Source organism: Arachis hypogaea, chromosome 16 (genome assembly GCF_003086295.3).
Source record: "Arachis hypogaea cultivar Tifrunner chromosome 16, arahy.Tifrunner.gnm2.J5K5, whole genome shotgun sequence".
Lineage (NCBI taxonomy): Eukaryota > Viridiplantae > Streptophyta > Magnoliopsida > Fabales > Fabaceae > Arachis > Arachis hypogaea.
In genome coordinates this window covers 41,655,410-41,678,192 of record NC_092051.1, presented here as the reverse complement: position 1 = coordinate 41,678,192, position 22,783 = coordinate 41,655,410, and the positions used below count along the sequence as shown (strand labels likewise).

Genomic DNA, 22,783 nt, shown 5'->3' with positions numbered 1-22,783 from the left:
TTTTTGCTGTCTGAATTGGTGCATGCTTCACTGCTCTAGGTATATACGGTTGACGGTGATTTTCTTTTATTAATATGCATATATTGTGTCTGATGCATATGTTGCTGTTTAAGTTGATTATTCAATTTGGTTTAACATGTTTAAATTGAAATTGATTGCTTATTGAATGGTTCATGTTGCTGCTTTTCTGGAATTTAAATTGAACTGTCAATTGCTCCATTTCAATTTCCATTTTGTTGTTGCTTCAAGATTAATGGCTGCTGAGATGTTCTTTCAATTCTGCACTTGGGTGTTTGAATTCAGCTTACCTGCTTGTTAAATAGTTCAGTGTTTTGGAGCTGTTTAAGTTCATAATGCTCAATTCATATGAAATTATGGTTGCTGATTTTATCTGAATTATTTTGAATTTCATATGGGCTAAGTTCTACTATTTGTTTAATCCGAGAACGCTTAATTTACTGCCAGAATGCTGCCAAATTTTTCTGAAAATTGTTATGTTTTTAACTTCCAACTTATGAATTGAGTTTGGTACATTTTGACTTGGGTTTCATTTAGTTTTTACTAAACTCAATTCACGAGTTAATTGGTTGGCATTTCCGCCCTTCCTTTGGTTCCCTTTATTTGAATTGCATCATTGGCAACAAGAACTATTTGACAGATTTCTGTGTCAAATCGAACCTTGTTGACCAATGAATTTTAAACCTCTTCTATGTTTGAATTTTTCAAGTTAAGTTCCAAATTTTCCTTCTTCATGGTCTTGTTTCAATTTTAACTTCTCTTTGACCATTGAAGTTGTTTCATAAACTTTCTATTTGGCCTAGTCTTGTTCCTTTTTGTTTGAGGTTCTTTCAAGTTGTGATTATTGGTGCCTTTTTACTTTTGTAGCCGTTTTATATAAACTTTTAGTTTCAATTCACTTTTGGTTACATAAGTACATCTTTAATTTCTCCACACCAATTTCTGCACTTGAGTGATCAAACACATTGATGATGAATTGTATTTATCTTTTATGCCTTTGTGCCTTACATATTTCATTATCAATGACTTGCACTGCCTTATATAAATGTGAGTTTCTTGTCATTTAGAATTTTTGGACGCTATCATGGTTAGGAATAATATTTGCTATGTTATTAACATTTAACTTCCTTTCTTCTAACTTTTTAACTTTTAACTAAATGTTTTATACTCTTCTTTTAATTTGCCTTTTTAAACTGACTTTTTAACTATTCTTTTGATGCATAGCAATGTTGCTTCTTAAGGAACAAGAAAGTTGATTTCCTTTATACACAATTAATTGGACTGTGAATTCTGACTGATTTTGAATTCTGTCTATACTCCCTTCCAAGATAATTGTAACTTTAGTGACTCACTTCATGTTTGAGCTTTAACCCCTCTATTGCCTATCTTCTGTTTGTTTTGTTTGTATATTGTTTGCCTTTCTGTTTCTCTGCTTTGATTTGATCATCTGTGCCTGGGAATTCTATTTTTCAGGATGACTGGTAGGGAAGGGAAAGGCAAGGCTAAATCCAGCTCCAGTAAAAGGAAGAGAGCACAGTCATCCATTGTTCTATCGGATGAATTTTGGTGTGAAAAGAAATTTACTGACAAAGAAAAGGCTGATCAACTTGTGTCTGCTTCCGACTCAGTCAAATTTGCTAACCTTTACTGTGAACTCAAGTTTCTGGTATTTCTGGAAAAATGAAAACTCTACTTGAAAAAGAAGCTCAAAATACCAACCGAGATGAGGAAGTATACTGAACATCAAATTGAACAGAGAAGTTGGGTGTCTCTGGATAGAGATCTGGCAGATATAAACTCATCATGGGTCCGTGAGTTCTATTCCAACTATTATCGGACAACCCTTGATGCAGTTCAGTTTAGGGGCAAACAGATCTTGGTCACAGAGGAGGCAATACAAGATATCCTCCAATTCTGGCCTAAAACAGATGATACATACGGTTTTCAGAAGGCCGAGGAAACTATTAGATTTATGAGTTTTGATTGGGATGCCGTCCTATGTACTATAGCCATTCATCCTGATGTTCTGTGGGCTATGGGAAAGTCGAAGGAAACTCCACGGGGTATCAAGGTTGATTATCTCAATGATGAGGCTAGGCTATGGCAACAGATACTGAGCAATTATGTCATGCCTAGTACTCACGAGTTAGAGGTGCCAGCAGCTATGATCCTTCTTATCTGGTGTGTCTTGGAAGGAAAGGACCTATACCTTCCAAGACTCATGAGGAAGTATATGTCTCGAGTACATGTTAGAAGCACCTTGGCATTCCATATTTGATCACTCAGATGGCTATTCGAGCTTAGGTACCCTGAGAGCCCTAAGATAAGAGACCACAGATTGCCGACCACAAGAAGGTTATTTCACACGGCAAGCGGTTTGGACCTCTAGGCCACAGACCACCTACTACTACTCCCACTGAGGCGGCTACATCCTCAGCAGCACCTTCGGCACCGCCTACTTCAGCAGCACCATCATCCACTTCTCAACCAGTTTACCACCTTGTGCAGCGCCTTTTCGAGCGCATTAATCAGATGGAGCGCCGCAATCAGTGACGCTATGAGTAGTTAGACCGTTGCAACAAGCGACGCTATGCACATCTGAAGCTGATTATGACTTTTGGGCATACTGACATCCCCTCTGAGCCTGACACATCCTCGGAGCACACTGAGGAGGAGGAGGACCAGCAAGAGGAGACCTGGCAGGAGGACCAGTAGGAGGTTGCACAGCATGAGGAGACTCATCCTGCAGCTGACAGTGGACCAGTGGACGATGACCCTTCTCACCCAGCTTGATCGAGGAGCATCGAGGACGATGCTATCATTTAAGTGTGGAGAGGTCACCGCCATCCGCAGAGTTATATTTTGGTGAACCATTCCAAACACTTTTGCTTTTATTTTTGTTGGACTTTTCAGTATTTTCATTTTTTTACTTTATTGCTCTTTTGGATTCTTGTATATATTAGTTGTTTTGAGTACTTTTTAGTTTTTTGCTTTTTGCACTTTTGCTTGTATATACCTTAGATTTCTAGTTTGATTTGCACTTTTTAATTTGATAGTATATATATATATATATATATATATATATATATATATATATATATATATATATATATATATATATAGTATTTTAGTTTATTAGTTGTGATTGGAAAAATGCGCATAATTGAGCTTAGTTTATTCACAATCAGATCATATCATTTAGGATATATATAATAAATGTTAGTCAATTTGAGGAAATTTTCAAAGAATGTTTCTTTTTCTTAAAAAGGGCATTAAGATTCAAATTTATTTGAGTTAAAACCTGTTGAAACTTGCATGATGTATATATATAGTTTGGAATATGGTTTTTGAGCTAAGAACACACAACCTGTAAGTTTTTTAGCCTAATTATATGGTTACATTAATTAACCATGATTTTGATTCTTGTGTGTTTTCTTCTCTATGATTGTAATCTTTCGTTTGTTCCATTCTATATGTCCATTATTTAGTGTATATTCATGAAATTATGTGATTGAGGCCATCATTTAATTATATCTCACTTATCCCAAATAGCCTACTATTTCATTTACCTTTGTTTGCCACTCTGAGCCTTTTTAACCCCCTTTTTTGTTCTTTATATTACCATATCACTAGCCTTAAGCGAAAAAATAATTAATTATCCTATTTGAATCTTTGGTTAGTTTAAGATAATGAGTGTGTGTCAACTAAGTGTAGGGAAATGTGAGAACTTTGGTTGATGAGAATGTGTTTTATTTTTTTTTTTTTTGACAAATATTGAGAATTTGGGTGTATACTCGTGTGACATTGTAGAAACCATATGTATTGATGTATTATGCTTTCATATATATATATATATATATATATATATATATATATATATATATATATATATATATAACAAAAGGAAAAAAAAGAGAAAAAAAGAAAAAGAAAAATAAATAAATAGGGGATAAAATTACCCTAATGTTAAGTTCAATAAAAAGATTAATTCATATGTGATGGAATTGGAATCGATACATGAGTGTGTGAAAATTTGCAAAAGTGAGATTTTGGGTGGCTAAGCTTGATTTTAGAATTGTATAGAATGTGTGTATGTGTGATGACATGTCATCATGTCATGTTTTTCTATGCTTTTTCATACAAGAAATTGATGATTAGTGCTTAAATATTGAATGCTTTTGTGCTTAAATGGTATATTTCTTTGATCTTTTGATTTTATAAACTTTGTAGGAAATAATGGAAGAAGAAGCAATAAAAATCACTAAAAGAAGAATCATACTCCCAAGGTGGCAAAAGAGTTGGAAACAGACTCAAGGAGGAGCAAAGAGGATTTGTAACCCTGACCACTTCACACTCCAACAAGAATAACTCGAGCTACAAAACTCCAAATGAGGTGATTTTAATGGCATTGGAAATTAGGAATCTAGAGCTTTCCAAGCATATATGGCACTGCATGGTGGACACTAAATCTGAGGGAGAAAACTTACCCCGAAAGTACAAAGATGAACATAGTATCAACCTGCAGTAAGGCTAGCTGACCTCTCCACCTTCTAAGGAGGATAATTTGAGCTGTAGAGCTTTGAATGATGCGATCTCAAATGCATTGGAAAGTAGACATCCAGAGCTTTCCAAAGATATATAATAGTATGGGGTGAACATTAAGTTTGGGCTTCAGAAGCTGGTGCTAACTTTGGCCTCCAAAACAGCGCTCACTAAGTGAACGTATCGTTTACTAATTGAGCGTTTTTGGCCTCCAAAACAGCACGACCATGCCTTCTTTAAAGGACCATAACTTGAGCTACAGATGTCAAATTGATGCGCTTGTAGTTGCATTGGAAAGCTGACATTTAGAACTTTCCAACGATATATAACAATCTATATTTGACATGAAATTGAAACACAAGTGATAGGCATCTTTAAGGCCCAAAAACCATGCTCAATAGCCAAACAAGGATAGCGCTCACTTTGGAAGTGAACGTAGCGTTCACTTTCTTACCTTTTGCGTGAATTTCAAGTTGGGGGAGGAAGCTTGTGCTGGCTGTACACACTAGGAGCGCTCAAAAACTCAACGTAGCGCTCACTAAGTGAACGTTGGGCAAGGAAACAAGCGCACCAAATACACACTAAGGGAGTGAATGTGGAGTTCACAAAGTGAACTGAACACTCCACTGGGAGCACCAATTACATCCTAATCCACTTGAACCAAGCCACACAATCCGGATCCACCCTCTCATTCAAATCCAAACCAACAAAAGCCCATTGGACATGACTCAAAGGCACAAGAAACAATTAGAATAGGAATTTCATTTGAATTGTAATTTGTTTTCAATTTCAATTTCATTTTCATTTTGTAAAGCCTATATAAAGGCATCTGTTTCATTTTCAAAAGGGGAGAGCTCAGTTAGGCTGCAAGGCAGCAGTAGGAGTAGGAGTAGGAGTAGAATAGAAGGCTCTCCTTGAAACACTTTTATTTTTCTGCACTGTTACATTTCAGTATTGAATTCAGTTTATGCAAATCTCAATTTCTACAGTCCTCTGCTCAACTTTCCTTCTCTACAATTTTACTTTTCTGTTTACATTGCTTCTAATTTACTTTTCTGCAATTTCCTTTCCTGAAATTCTGTTCTTCTGCACTCTCACATTTTCGTTTCCCTTGAGCTTGATTTACTTTTCTGCAAATTTACATTCTGTAACTTGACATTTGAGTTTGCTGTGATCTGAATTTACTTTTCATGCCATTTAAATCTTCCGCAATTATTCTGAGATCAGATCTACTGCTTTCTTTAAATTTCCTGCACCCAATTCCCTTTACATTTGCTGCACTTTAAATTTCTTGCTCTTTAAGATTCAGTCACGTTACTTTCTGCAATTTAAATTCCTTGCTATTTACATTCTGCTGCATCAATTTCATCCAATTCACCATTGTTAGCTTGACTAGAATGATCACTCACTAAAGTTGCTCAATCCATCAATCCCTGTGGGATAGACCTCACTCTTGTGAGTTATTACTACTTGATGCGATCCGGTACACTTGCCAGTGAGTTTATGTAGAAATTTAATTTTCACTCATCAAGTTTTTGGCGCCGTTGCCGGGGATTGATTTAGATTGACAATGATTAAGTGGGTGAAAAGTCTAGATTAAGCAATTTCTTTGTTTTTGTTCTTTTAATTTTCTGTTTCAAGTTGATATCAAGGTATTTGAGTTATTGTCTCACTAAGAAAATCTTCTCTATGACATGAATTTCAATTTTCATTGGTTATGTGTTTTACAAAATTCAAATGGAGTTCAACTCATCTTGTGATCAAACAAATTTTATGGGATATTACTCACCATCACCAATTGACTATTCTAATGGTGGCTGGGAGTATCACCAAGGGATCATAGATTCTGAGCACTCCAATCAATGGAGATATGCTTCAGAACCACAAGATGAGCAAGAGAATCATATGGGATATTTCCCACTACCACAAAATAATTCAAGTCTTTATTCTAATGGTGGCTGGGAATATCACCAAGAAATGATAGATGATGAAGCAATTCACATGAGATATGATCCAGAACCACAAGATGATTTATGTCATTACCCTCATGGTGTCTGGGCATATCAACAAGAATGTGAACAATCAATTGAAATGAATTTCCTCCTAGAGCTACAAAGTGAATCACACTATTATGACACTGAGACAAACTATGGCTGGAAAGGGATTTTCAATGCTCCATATGATACTCTTCAAGAGACATCACCACTGGAGTGTGCTTTCAATAAATTCATGCAAAATTGTCCCCCAATGCCACAAGATGAGCCATACTGTGATGAATTTAACAATTCCTCAAGTTGTGCTTGGGAGGATCAAAATCAGAAGGCACTTAATGTATCATACTCCATTAATCAAGAGCCATCATCACTTGAGCAAACCTTCAATTCATTCATGCTAAATTGTCCAACCTCACCTCCCAGTTCTCCACTTGAAAATTTTTCATCACTTGATTTTGCCTCAACACAAAGCCTCCTTCAAGATCCATACAACTCATTTCACCAACCACAAAATTTATTCCACTACACAGAAAACTCATCTCAACAGTCACAAAACTCACTTCATAACTCATAAGATTCATTCCATACCACTCAAAATAACCTCACCACAACACATTCATATCCACAAAATTTCTCTCAACCTTCATCTTTTGAGCTAGTATCTGAGGATCCCCTTCAAAAGTCCAGGGAATTGTTGGAAAGGCAAGAACAATCCTGGAGAGAACAAGAAATCCTCCTCCAAAGGATGGATGAGCACTTGGAGAAAATAAGAAAATACTCAGAACTGCTAAGCAAGGAAGATGAAGACCAATTGGTGGATGTGAAGGAGGAAATGGAAGAACAAGAAGAAGAGGTCTCTGTGTCAAGTGAATTTTTAGTAAAGAAGGAAGAGGTAGTGGAGGTAATTGAACCTGAGGTTGCATATCTACAAAAGCCACTTGAGATGACAAGGGAACATGAAAACTCACAACCCTCACAAACTTTCCTGAACCAAAATGTCTCAGCACTTGAATCCATGATTGAAAGATATGAAGAGGAGATGAAGAAATCTTGGGAAGATCAACAAACCTCCTCCATAAAAGTGCTATTAAACCAGATGTTGAGTACAAAGGAGGAAGTGGAAGAACAAGAAAGTGAGGAAGACAATCAAGGAAGTTCATACTCAAGTGAGGCAGAAAGTTGCATAGAGGAAGAGCTCATGGAACCACCAATTCAAAATATTTTTTAAGAAGATAAAGCTCCAACAATCACACATCAACCATGTCTTGATATCCAAGGAGTGAAGGCAACCAACAAGAACACCAAAGAGAGGATTGTGACCAAGGTACCAAGGACAACATTCAAGAAAAGGTCAACTGCAAACAATTCTCCCCCTGATCCAGCAAGCAAGTTAAATTCAGCAAATAACAAAAGGAAGCTTGCTGAAGAGAGACCAAGACAGGGGACAATAGCTGAATCTTCTTCCCCCTTGAGGTCATTCCTCTTAACAAACTGGAAGAAGAGGAAGAAAGTGAAGAACAACATGTCAAGCTAACGACACTAAAAGAGTGCTTTTTGGGAGGCAACCCAACCTTGGGTAACATTTCATTCCTTTGCTTTGTTTATTTTCTCTGTATGCTTTGTTTAAATTTCAATAATTTGGCATATGATTACATTCTAAGTTTGGTGTTGCCCTGCAATAATCTGTTTTCAATCTTTCTGGATGATTGCATCAAATCAAAAAAATGAAAGTGTCATACTAAGATTTTAAGTTTGGTGTGCCACTTATTTTTCTATACAATTTATTCAGCAGCACCACTTGTCTGCATAATCATAATGCCTCTGCAAAGTTATCTTTCTTTTGGTTTGACAATTTTCATTATTCTCTTTGTTTTAGTCATTTCTTTGTGTTTAATGCTTTCATTTATTTTGCTCCTTAACTGTTTTTATTAATACCTCACCAAGAAATCCTTATTCATGACAGATTCTTCGCTTGGTGATTGTATTTAGCAAATAACAGTTTCATTTGCTTATTTTTAGTTCAAATAAATTGACATGTGATTGCATTCTAAGTTTGGTGTTGCTATGCAACAAAATTTGGTTCCAATCCTTACTAGATACTTGCATCAATTCCAAGTGAAAGTGTCACACTAAGTTTGGTGTGCCACTTATCTTTTATGCCATGTATCATGCACACCCTCTTATGTTTGTAATCACAATGTCTCTGTCTCTTGTGCCTTGATGGTTATCCTTAATTTTGCTTGCTTAAACACATGTACTACTAATATTTCATTATGTAAGACACTCATGATTCATCATAAACCCATCACCACTGTACCAATTATTGCTTGAGGATAAGCAAACACTCTAAGTTGGTATGGGAAGGGGGAGAATGGGAGGAAAAGGAAAATAACAAGGAAGATGAACTACAAGGTGGTAACGCTCCTTTCTCCTCCTACTTACTTCCAGCACTGTAAATTTCATGATTGTCTTTATCTTCTCTGTATGCATGTGTGTATGAATAAGCATAGCCTGAATTTTGATTTGTAACATGTTGCTATGCCATTGTGACTACCAACTTGAGTTTTGTAAGTTTAAAGTAGTAAAGTATCATGATCATAAACAAACAAGGAATTAAAGAAGAACTTAGCATGTGCATACAAGTATTGGAAGGCTAGAATGATTAACTGTTGCTCAATTGCTTTAGATTGTATTTAATTGAAGTTTTCATCTAGGACATTTTATGAAATTTTTGAAATCATGAAAACCTTGAAGAAGCAATCGCAAATTAAGGCAAGAAAAGCAAAAGGGAAAGAATGAGAAAGCTGAAGGCTCTAAGTACCAATGACAATTAAGTTGTTAAGTAATTGTGATGTTTATGTATCAAGCAAAAAGCTTGAAAACAAAACGTTTAGAGTCAAGGCTAGGCTCAAGTGCAAAAGCACTCCCTCAAAGTTCAAGGCTCTAAGCATCAATGATTAGAGAGTCAAGAAAAGAAACAAATGAGCTTAAAGAAGTCCTCTAATTAAATACTTGTGGTGCTTATGTATCAAGTGGTAAAACTTGAAAACAAAGCATTTAAAGTCGTAGCTTTGTTATCAACTCATGGGGCAAAACACCCAAAAGGAGAAGCTAATAAGAAAATCAAAAGCTTGTTTCAAGGAAGAAATATAAGGAAAAGATTTCATAAATTGAGCAAGATAGAAGCATCAATCATTTACCTTTCTTTTGTGATTGTGGCATGCATAGAAAACTAGCCAACCATGAACATTAACTTGCTATTCTTCCCACCTTGATTTGTCAAAATTTACTACATGATTCTTTTCTTGCTTGGGGACAATCAAGGTTTAAGTTTGGTGTTGTGATGATATGTCATCATGTCATGTTTTTCTATGCTTTTTCATACAAGAAATTGATGATTAGTGCTTAAATATTGAATGCTTTTGTGCTTAAATGGTATATTTCTTTGATCTTTTGATTTTATAAACTTTGTAGGAAATAATGGAAGAAGAAGTAATAAAAATCACTAAAAGAAGAATCATACTCCCAAGGTAGCAAAAGAGTTGGAAACAGACTCAAGGAGGAGCAAAGAGGATTTGCAACCCTGACCTCTACACACTCCAACACGAATACCTCGAGCTACAAAACTCCAAATAAGGTGATTTTAGTGGCATTGGAAAGTAGGAATCTAGAGCTTTCCAAGAATATATGGCACTGCATGGTGGACACTAAATCTGAGGGAGAAAACTTACCTCGAAAGTGTAAAGATAAACATAGTATCAACCTGCAGTAAGGCCAGCTGACCTCTCCACCTTCCAAGGAGGATAACTTGAGCTATAGAGCTTTGAATGATACGCTCTCAAATGTATTGGAAAGTAGACATCCAGAGCTTTCCAATGATATATAATAGTATGGGATGAATATTAAGTTTGGGCCTCAGAAGCTGGTGCTAACTTTGGCCTCCAAAACAGCGCTCACTAAGTGAATGTAGCGTTCACTAATTGAGCGTTTTCGGCCTCCAAAACAGCACGACCATGCCTTCTTCAAAGGACCATAACTTGAGCTACATATGTTCAATTGATGCGCTTCCCATTGCATTGGAAAGCTGACATTCAGAGCTTTCCAACGATATATAACAATCTATATTTGGAATAAAATTGAAGCACAAGTGATAGGCATCTTTAAGGCCCAAAAACCACGCTCAATAGCCAAACAAGGCTAGCGCTCACTTTGGAAGTGAACGTAGCATTCACTTTCTTACCTTTTTCGTGAATTTCAAGTTGGGGGAGGAAGCTCGTGCTGGCTGTACACACTAGGAGCGCTAAAATACTCAACGTAGCACTCACTAAGTGAACGTTGGGCAAGAAAACAAGCGCACCAAATACACACTAAAGGAGTGAACGTGGAGTTCACAAAGTGAACTGAACGCTCCACTGGGAGCACCAATTGCATCCTAATCCACTTAAACCAAGCCAAACAATCCGGATCCACCCTCTCATTCAAATCCAAACCAACAAAAGCCCATTGGACATGACTCAAAGGCACAAGAAACAATTAGAATAAGAATTTCATTTGAATTGTAATTTGTTTTCAATTTCAATTTTATTTTCATTTTGTAAAGCCTATATAAAGGCATCTATTTCATTTTCAAAAGGGGAGAGCTCAGTTAGGCTGCAAGGCAGCAGTAGGAGTAGGAGTAGGAGTAGAATAGAAGGCTCTCCTTAAAACACTTTTATTTTTCTGCACTGTTACATTTCAGTATTGAATTCAGTTTATGCAAATCTCAATTTCTACAATCCTCTGCTCAACTTTCCTTCTCTGCAATTTTACTTTTCTGTTTACATTGCTTCCAATTTACTTTCCTACAATTTCCTTTCCTGAAATTCTGTTCTTCTGCACTTTCACATTTTCGTTTCCCTTGAGCTTGATTTAGTTTTCTACAAATTTACATTCTGCAACTTGAAATTTGAGTTTGCTGTGATCTGAATTTACTTTTCATGCCATTTAAATCTTTTGCAATTGTTCTGAGATCGGATCTACTGCTTTCTTTAAATTCTCTGCACCCAATTCCCTTTACATTTGCTGTACTTTACATTTCTTGCTCTTTAAGATTCAGTCACGTTACTTTCTGCAATTTAAATTTCTTGCTATTTACATTCTGCTGCATCAATTTCATCCAATTCACCACTGTTAGCCTGACTAGATTGATCACTCACTAAAGTTGCTCAATCCATCAATCTCTGTGGGATCGACCTCACTCTTGTGAGTTATTACTACTTGATGCAACCCAGTACACTTGCCGGTGAGTTTGTGTGGAAATCTAATTTTCACTCATCAATGTGTTGGGGGAGAACTATGATTGAAAACATGCTTCTTTGGCCTTAAAATTGCTAATTTTAATCATCTCTTATTACCATTTGATGCCGTGATATATGTGTTAAGTGTTTTCAGGTTTTATAGGGTAAGAATGGCTTAGAGGATAAAAATGAAGCATCCAAAAGTGGAAGGAACATAAGAAATTGAAGTTTTGGGAAGCTGGCCTCGACGCGCACGCTTGGATTATGCATACGCGTGACCAGTGCAGCAAGCAAGCAACGCATACGTGTGGACGACGCGTACGTGAGATCAGAAATTCGTTTAGCGATGCGTACGCGTAGCTGACGCGTACGCATGACGAGCGTCACGTGCTGCAATTAACAGAATTTACTGGGGGCGATTTCTGGGCTGCTTTTGACCAGTTTTAGGCCCGAAAATATAGATTAGAGGCTGCAGAGTGGAGCAGGAAGGGGGGATCATTCACTTCTCATTCATTCACACTTTAGGTTTTATATGTAGAATTCTAGAGAGAGAGGCTCTCTCCTCTCTCTAAGTTTTAGGGTTTCTACTCCAATTTCTTCTTAGAGTTAGATTTAATTTCTGTTTTTATTTACAATTCCTTGCAATTTATTGTTCTAGCACCTTTGTTCTTCAATTCTACTTGTTATTTCCTTCACTTTGTTATCCTCATGTTTATGCACACTTGATACTTTGGATCTTTGTTAATGCAATTTATATGTTCATGTTGTTATTGCTTTCTTCAGTTGTCATTGTTAATTTCTTTCAATTGATAGTTGTTAGATTTTACTATTGTTGCAATTTTACCATGCTTTTATTTTGTGCCTTCCAAGTGTTTGATAAAATACTTGAGTGGATTTTAATTTATATTTTTATGTTCTTGACTTGGAATTATTATTTAGAGACTCTTGAGTTATCAAAAGTCTTTTGTTGACTGGTGATTGAAGATTGCCAGTTAGCTTGAACTTCACCAAAGCTAGTCTCTCACTATGAGTTGACTAGGACTTGTGAACTCAAGTTGATTGTATGCACTTGACCTTCCTCCATTGGTTAGAAGTTCACTAAGTGAAGGCAATTCACATTTACCATCACAATTGACGATGATAATGAGGATAGGACTTCTAATTCTCTTCCCTTGCTAAGAGCTTTCTTAGTTATTAGTTTATTTTCTCACCATTTTACTTTCTTTTTCCTTATTTCAAAAAATTCAAAAATATCATTTTCCATAACCAATAATATACTACACTTTCCTGAAATTCCTTAAGAGACGACCCGAGGTTTGAATACTTCGGTTAATTTTATTGGGTTTGTATTTGTGACAAACAATCTAAACGTTGATTGAGGTTTAATTGTCGGTTTAGAACTATACTTACAGCGCGACATCTTTGTGAAATTCTTTACTGGCATTTTTCCCCCATTACATAGTTCGAGGTGGTACGCAACGTCCTACAGGGTGATGGTGCACTCACCCCATGGCAGGTGAAAAGTGTGGATCTCCAAACGCCAGTGCTCCACGAATGCCATGATCAGGAAGTTATCAAATACGAAGTCCCTGAGTGGCACCATGTCGCCGAAGCCAACCCCCTCAAGTAGGGGACAATAACGTTCAGTGATGTCAATGTGTGACTCACTTGCCCCGGGAGAAGTAGACGAGGCCTCTGATAAAAAAGAAAAAATCTGAATAAGAAATCTATAAAGCAACTAAAGTATCAAAATTAAAAAAAATCTACTAATAAATATTTACATACCAAATTAATTTAACAAATAAATAGAAATATTTACTTAATAAATTAATTTAAATAATAGTATTTACTTAAATAATTAATAACTAAATCAATAAATATCTACTTAATAAATAAATTTAAATAAAAATTTTTACTTAAATAATTAATAACTAAATTAATAAACATGTATTTAATAACTTAATTTAAATAAAAATAAAATTAAATAAACATTTACTTAACAAATTAATTTCACTAATACCTAAAATCACACCTGATGAACGAGTTTTGCTTGATGGTCTAGAATTTCTTCTTATAGAAGGAATAACTTCGTTGTAAGCATAGTTCCAAACCAATAAACAATTCCCACATCAAAAATTTGGTTTTGTCACAATTAACAAACCCCAAATGAATTTATAACCGGAGTATTTGGACTCCGGGTCGTCTCACGAAGAGTTGCAATGAAGTGTTTAATTATTGGCTATGAAAATGCAAAGGGGGGGTTGATTTGATATTTGACAAGAAAATATAAATGACAAGAAAGTAAAACAACAAGAACTAATAAAAGAAATAGTAAGAACTCTTGGCTAAACATAGGTAATTGAGATCACCATCCTTGTCTACATACCAAATATTGATAATTATGAGAGGCCAACCCATTAAGTCTACTTCCAAAGGCTTAAGTACGTAATATCTACTCCTAGGCTTGAAGTACGTCAAATAGGCTTGATCACATCCACCCAAAGTCCTAACCTATCTACTAATTAGCTTAGTAGTGGGTTAGCGTCAATGAGCTTCAAATTGATCACACAGGGTTCTCAAATCACCAATTCAATGAGACCCAATGACTCAAGGTCACTCAATTCCCTTAGCCTAGGCCAAGAGCAAAGAAAACTACTCAAAAACTAGAGGAAGCATTTTAACAAACACCTAGAGTGCAAGAAAAGTAAACATCACAAAATGCAAGAATTAAAAAGAGATCTAACTATACTTGGTAGGCATAAAAGCAAGGCATAGTAAATTTGTGACAAGAGTAAAAGCTAACAACAATTGAATGTAAGAAATCAATAACAACAATCAAAGGAAACAAGATCTAAATGAATTACTTCAAATTACACTAAAAGAAATTAGGATGAGCAAAAGTAGATCTACAAACAAAGTAGAAGAAAGTAATAACAACAATGGAAGAATTATAATGTAATAACAAGGAATTAAGAAGAAGGAGTAGAAGAAAACATGAATTAAAACTTAGATCTAAGAACTAAACCTAATCCTAATCCTAATTCTAGAGAGAAGTGAGAGCTTCTCTCTCTAGAAACTAAGCTAAAGCATAATGAAACTAGACTATGACTAAGTGTGTTGACTCTCCTTCAATCCTTGGCTTGAATAGCATTAGAAATGAGTTAGGTTGGGCCCAAAGTGAGCTGCAAAATCGCTGGGGGCGATTTCATTAAAGTGGGCCACGGACAGCATCGGTGCGCGCATGCAAAGTGTGCGTGCGCGCCCCTGAACGCGAAGCAACATATAGCAAAATTTATATCATTTCGAAGCCCCGGATGTTAGCTTTTCAACACAACTGAAACTGCCTCATTTGAACCTCTATAGCTCAAGTTATGGTCGATTGAGTGCGAAGAGGTCGGACTTGACAGCTTTACGGTTCCTTCATTTCTTCATGAGTTCTCCCACTTTGCATGCTTTTCTCCTCATTTCTTTCATCCGATACTTGTCTTATGAACCTGAAATTACTCAACAAACACATCAAGGCATCGAATGGAATTAAAGTGAATTAAAATCACCAATTTTTTTGCCTAAAAAGCATGTATTCACATTTAAGCACAAATTAAGGGAGAATTACAAAATCATGCTATTTCATTGAATAAATGTGGGAAAAGGTGATAAAATCCCCCAAAATAAGCACAAGATAACCCACGCAATCGGGGTTTATCAATACCCTATCAGTTAACCGTTGTTAACAATACATTCAACCACCTAACATATATTATATACTAGTTATATAAAAGTACCTTAAGCTTGGCTATACATATATGCTTTAACACAAACATGAAAATAACAACACTAACCTCGAAGTCAGCTACCCCAGCGATGTGTCATGTCGCGTTCAGGCAGTTGATGTCTAGATCATGTGCATCTGCGCATGCCATCTCCGAGTAATTCGATAATATGATTAGAAAAGAGTAGAAGTAGAAGAAAAGTTGAAGAAATGGATGAAATGTCACTCCAAAAGATGTTGTAAACGACTTCTATATATAGGCCGCCTTCATTCTTATCTCATTTTCAATGTAAACAAAATAAGAATGCACATATCTCATTTACACTATAAACGAGATAAAAGATAGGATGGATTTTCATAAAATGTTACAAATTATATATTTTGATAAATAAAATATTTTATATTTATTTAAAAAAATTCAAGAATACAGGACACACTAACACACAAATTTTAAAATCTTATAAGACACAGGGACACGTATATATATATATATATATATATATATATATATATATATATATATATATATATATATACTATTTTAATTATATAAAGTATTTAAAATATTTTTTATTTTAATAAATAATAATATATACTATTTTTAAACTTATTTCAATAATACATATTAAGAATAAGGTTGGACACGCTGATACGTGATGGTATTTAGGTGTGTCCAAGTGTATTGGAAAAAAAATTTTTTATTTTTTATTAAGACATAGTTAGACACGACAGACACGCGTATCAAACGAGTACCCATGAGTATCATGGTTAAAATGTATCTGACACACAGACAAAGTAACTCAGCAAAGCGTCCATACTTCGTAGGTTACCAACCTTTTCTTATTTCCAAAATGGTGTTAAGAGATACTACAAAAAAAAATAATATTTGTAACAAAAAAATTTGTTACAAAAAATCTGAATTTTGAAACGAAAGAAATTTGTAAAAAAAAGGAATATTGCAGTATATCTCGTTACAAAAAGTTTTTATAACAAAAAATGAAACTGTTACAGTACAAAGTAATATTTTGTAACAAATTTTTTTAATCAAAAACCAAAATTTGTTACAAAAGTAGTAACAATTTTTTACCTTTAAAATATTTTTCGTAACAATATAATTTTTCTTATCACAAAATTTTGTTACAAAATATAACTTAATTTTGTAACATTTTTTATTCTTTTAGTTACAAAAGTACAATATTTATTTTGTAACAATTTTTTAAATATAAATTACACTCATAGTTTGTCAAATTATTTTATTTTTTAGTTAATTGATATATTCAAGGATTAAGGAAGTGAACTCGTAGTTTTTACCTCGACTCACTAAGCTAGTTCATAATCGTAATTCGTTGAATCGTAAGATGGAACGTAAACATAACTCGTAAAATATAAAAATTATATGAATTTTTTTATAGTAAAAATTAATTTTACAAATAATAAAATAAATTTTAAATAAACCAAATTATCCATAGGACTATAACTAATATATACCATAACACGTCAAAAGTTACAACTCATAACACAAATTCACAACTCAAATTAAAACACAAATTCATAATTCACAAGTTTATACGCAACTCAAATAAATTCAGGTAACAAATAAAACAACCAAACTACTATAATGAACAACTAATTAACTTTGTCTAAACAAGTTATTTAATATTCACTCTATTCTTCATCAATCATAAAATCTTCACGAGTTTCACAAGTTTCTGCATTACCATCTTCTTTATCAACATCAGAAGGAAGAGATCTTGGGAGAAGTTCTTCAAACTCATCATCATCAAGATAAGGAATAGCCAGAGTATAAGACCAAAATTTCAACAATTGAATTTAATGCATTAACAAAAATTCTCCATTGTAGTTCATGATTAATAAAATATATAAGGGATTAATTTCAATCATCACCATTCACCAAATCAATATTCATGTAAACAATAAAATCATCGTCTCATCACAACCGCAACAGGCCAATAGCAAATACACTAACTTCCTTTCTTTTTCTTTTAGTTCCTTTTTTCTCTTTTTAATCGAATGAATATTCAACAACAACCAAAAATTCAACAACAATAAAAATTTCATCATTCATTTCAATCAATTCAAAACAAGATACAGAACAAGCAACATTCAACTAAAAATTCAACAAATAAATTCAGTTTAATGTAGCAGAAAATATTCAATCATATAGACTAATAACTTAATAACTCAGAACAAAAATTCAATACAAAATAAGTATCACAGATTGGATCTCAGCAGAATTATAAATAATACATCACAAGCATATTCAGAACAAAACAAAGAGAAAAACAATATAGTCCAAATACAAGATATTGAACATTGACATGAAGAGGATAAAGGGGAGGTCTTTACCTGAACTGGCAGCGAAAGGGAGGAGAAAAGCAGCAGTGAGCCAAAGAGACTAGAGAGACAGAGATGCAGTCATCCAAATATACTATAAAGCTTAAATCTAATTCAATTCGACAGCACCGATAGCAATGAATATAAAGCTTAAATCCTAAATCAACGAATCATAAACCCTAACTACCTAAACCAAAATGACATAATGACAATACTACTTTATATGTTGAAATTTCAAAACCACAACACTACTTACCTTCTTAATAATGCAAAATTGATTAACACAACAATAGTAGGATGAGCGACACAAGCTGCTTCAATGCTGCAACAGAATAAAACTAAAAGAGATAATAAAACAACAAAATTAAAAGAATCTCACTTACTAAACTGTAGAAACATGCCCAAAAAAGTGAAACCAAATAATTAGATAAAAAATTATAACCGAGAACAAATTCAAAAAAAAAAACTTAAAGAAATAACAATTAGAAACACCAAAAATTTAGAAAACTTAAAATAATCAAAGGCTCAAACACACGACGGAACAGAAGAGTATGAGCGGAGGCTGAAAGACGATGGTTGGAGAAGCGGCAGAAGCACGACAAAACGAAGGCGAATGCACGGCAAAACAGAGGCAGAAGGTCGCAAATAGAGATGGAAGCTTCGCGAACAAGGGCCGAACAGATGCTTTGCGACAACGGCAATGCGATGGACCAGACGCGATGGCGCCGGAGCTGTGCAGATGCAGCGGTGCCTTTTCTTCCTTCCTCCCTTCTTCTTCCTTCACCGTCGTTCACTCACTCTCTCTTCTCTGTTTTCTTCTTTCTTCCTGAGTAAGAGTGTTGTGTGTTAGCTGAGTGAGAGATGGTGGGGATGTGTGAATTAGTAAAATTAGGGTTAGGATCAGTTAAGGGAATAAGGGTAACCGAAATTTGCATAAAACTAGAGAATAAAATAGTAATTGAAAATTAAATTTAATTTATTAAAATTATTTTTAAAATATTATTTAATTATCAACTTACTAATTAATTTTAAATAAATATTTTAATTTAAAATTATACATAATTTAATTTTTTTTAGTTCATAAAATTAAACTATAAATTCTAATTTTTTTTTAATTAAATAATCAAATTTTTATTATTTTCTAATTACTAATATTTTAAATTTTAAATAAGAAAATTCTCAATTATTATAGAATTTATGAGTCTAAAATAATTTTAAACTCAAAGAATCATTAATTTGACATAAATATTTTTAGTAAATAATTTTTTAATATAAAATCCTAAATAAATATAATAAATCATATATAACTCATTATTTTAATTTTTAAAAATTTAAGGACTTATATTTAATATCTTGAAATAAAATTTTTTATTAGTTACAAAAAAATTTTGAATTTTGTGACATATAAATAACTTGTTACAAAAATATTGTATTTTGTGATAAATTAATTTTTTGTTACAAAATATTTTAAATTTTTTAACAATATAATCTATTGTTATAAAATATTATAACATTTTGCAACAAAATAACAATTCGATATCAAAGCCAATATAATTTATAACAAATAAAAAATCACGCAGTTATAAAATATTAAAATATTTTGTAACAAATTTTTTTATTGTTGCAAAATATTCTTATTATATAACAATAACTAATTATTATTACAAAAAAATATAATTTATAATAATTTTAAATTTGATATAAATTTTTTGTTACAAATACTATTTTCTTGTAGTGAGAATATTGCCTTATAAAAACATGAGATTAATTAATAAATCCATCGGAGATATATCCAAGTTCAAGAAGTCAGAAATTAATTTATTAATGGATCAAATAATGGTGATAATCATAAATATGGGTGCATGGTGTATTGCCCATAAATATGGACCTGCATTGCTCAGTCACCTGCAAAACACAGGTAACGTTTTGCTTGGGACGAAAACCAAAACACTGCCACCTGCTGCAAAACGCAGGCTACGATTGGCAGGGAAGGGAGTCCAGAAATCGAAACGTGTCCGTTGGCTCCCTGCATTTAGACAGGATCTACCTTTGACCAGTCTGGGATTTCCAAAACGCAGGTTGTGTTTGGCTGGCGTAAAAGGGAAGTCGCAGGTTGCGATTGGCAGCTTCCTGCCTTGCATGCGTGAAAGGGAGTGAAAGGGAGGGTAAGTGAGTAAATTACTAATTTTTAATCCTCTCTTATTACCATTTGATATCGTGATATGTGTGTTAAGTGTTTTTAGGTTTTATAGGACAGGAATGGCTTGGAGGATGGAAAGAAAGCATGCAAAAGTGGAAGGATCACGAGAAATTGAAGTTTGGAGAAGCTGGCAGCGACGCGCACGCGTGGACGATCCGTACGGGTGATAAACTACTATTTTATGGTTTATATTGTGTTTAATTGTGTGGTTTTATCATGATCTTTACCCACTTATTCATTAAATAAGCATGCATTTATAATTCCTTCCTGAAGTTATTGCAAGATTGAAAACTTGCTTCCTAGGGACTTTTAATTATGTATTTTATTTCTCTTTTATTCCATTCGATGCCGTAATCTGTGTGTTAAGTGTTTCAGGCTTTATAGGGCATGAATGAGTTAGAGATTGGAAAAGAAGCTTGCAAAAATGGAGGAAACACAAGAAATTGAGGAGATGACCAGCGAGAAGCGACGCGGCCGCATGGATCACGCGACCGCGCGAAAGAAAGGAAATCGCAGTGACGCGGTCGCATGGATGACGCGACCGCGCGGCATGGAATAGCACAAGTGACGCGGCCGCATGGATGACGCGACCGCGTGGTAAAGCAGAAAGCCGAATGACACGGCCGCATGGATGACGCGACCGCGTGACATGCGCGATTTACATAATCTGCAGAATCGCTGGGGGCGATTTCGGGCCTTATTTTGACCCAATTTTCGGCCCAGAAAAGCAGACTAGAGCCAGAGAACATGCAGAAATCAACAACAACATTCATTCCATATAGTTTTAGTTTTTAGATCTAGTTTTCCTTTCCTCTAGGTTTTCTCTCTACACATTCATAGTTTTTAGGATTTGTTATTTTCATTGCTTTTACATTGGGATATTGAGAAGAGTTATTGCCTCATCAAGACTTCGACATTCTAGTTCGTTCTCTTTACTTGTCTCTTACTCTTCCATGTTCCTTAATTTACTTGCTTTTACTATTGGATTATTTTAGCATTTATTAATACAAGAATCACTTTTATTTTTAATTAATCTTTTGATTATTATTTATCATGTCTTTCTTTAATTCCCTTTCTTATGCTGTGAATTTTATATTTACAATGAGCGAGTAGTTCCCTAACTTGATGGGGAGTTGATTGAAAGGAACCTTTGAGTTGGGATGCTCAAGAGAAAGATTGTAATTGGGTTTATTGTTGGATTGCTCTCTAGTCATTAACACCAATCCTCCCAAGAGCGGATTGGAACTTGTGGATAGATACAGCACTTCAACTCGTTTGACTTTCCCTTACTTAGTAAGGGGCAACTAAACATAATAACCCCCAATTGTCAATTAATCTTGAGAGTACTCCGACAAGAATAGGACTTCCAGCTAATCAACTCCCAGTCAAGGCTTTTATTTAAATTTATATAAATTCTCTAATTTAATTTTCTGCCATTCAACTCAAACCTTTTTGAAAACATCTGATTAATCAAATAGCACACTTTTCTGCAATTCGTTGGGAGACGACCTGGGATTCATACTCCCAGTATTTTAATTTTAATTTCTGTGACACCCTTATAAATTGATGAGCGGATTTCTGGTTGGTTGAGAACTATACTTGCAACGCATATTTTATAATCATTCTTAACTCGCCAATTTCCGCTCGCATCAATTTTTGGCGCCGTTGCCGGGGAGTTGCAATAGAGTGCTAAAGTTATTAATTGGATTTTATTTATTTGCATTTTATTTTATTTTACTACTATGAGCTGCTTGTTTCTTTCGTTGGATGACGCGTTCGCTTCCTGATCCAAGCTTGCTAGTATTCGATCCTGAGATTGAAAGAACTATTTCACGAATAAGGCAAGCTCGGCGTCGGTTAGTCCTCCCTGAGGGCAGATCTGAAATGTCACTTGAGAAAGAAACCAGCTCCCGTTCTACTGATTTGGTTGTTTTACGTGCAGGTAACATGGCAGCAGCCAGGAGAGTTACTATCCAGGAGGCTGGAGCCCCTGATTTTACAATGCAACCATTTCAAGCGCATCACCCAGCGGAAGCTACAGATTTTGAAATAAAGACCGCACTGCTCAATTTGATGCCCAAGTTTCATGGCTTACCTGCTCAAGAGCCTATCAAGCACCTGAAAGATTTTCAAGCAGCCTGTTCTACTGTCAGGCGTGATAGTGCAGATGAAACTTCAATTTTGCTGAAAGCCTTCCCGTTTTCTCTTGAGGGAAAGGCAAGAGAGTGGTACTACACTCAACCCGCAGCAACTGTATCCAACTGGGATACACTCAGAAGAGAATTCTTGGAAAAGTTCTTTCCAGCTGAAGTTACTGATAAATTGAGGAAAGATATTTCCATGATTGTTCAGAATGATTCTGAAATTCTCTATGAGTACTGGGAGCGCTTCAATAATCTTCTGGAAGCTTGCCCCCACCATATGATTGACAAGATAGTGTTACTCGGTTATGTCACACAGGGCATGAGGCCCCAAGATAAGACCACATTGGAAAGTGCTAGCAATGGGTCTATGAAAAAGTACAAGACCACTGATGAGGCATGGCAATTGATCAGTGACTTAGCTGAATCTACTAGGAATCACAGGCAGAAACAAGGCCGTTCAAAAGCCGTTGCAGAAGTATCCTCTA

The 22,783-nt window shown here is 34.8% G+C and overlaps 1 non-coding gene across 1 annotated transcript; it reads right to left on the bottom strand.

Moving 5' to 3' along the window:
• Positions 1-22,473: 22,473 nt before the first annotated feature.
• On the bottom strand, positions 22,474-22,580 carry LOC112761346 (small nucleolar RNA R71). Its single transcript, XR_003181746.1, has one exon. It is a non-coding gene; the product is annotated as a small nucleolar RNA R71 (small nucleolar RNA).
• Between the last annotated feature and the right edge of the window lie 203 nt (positions 22,581-22,783).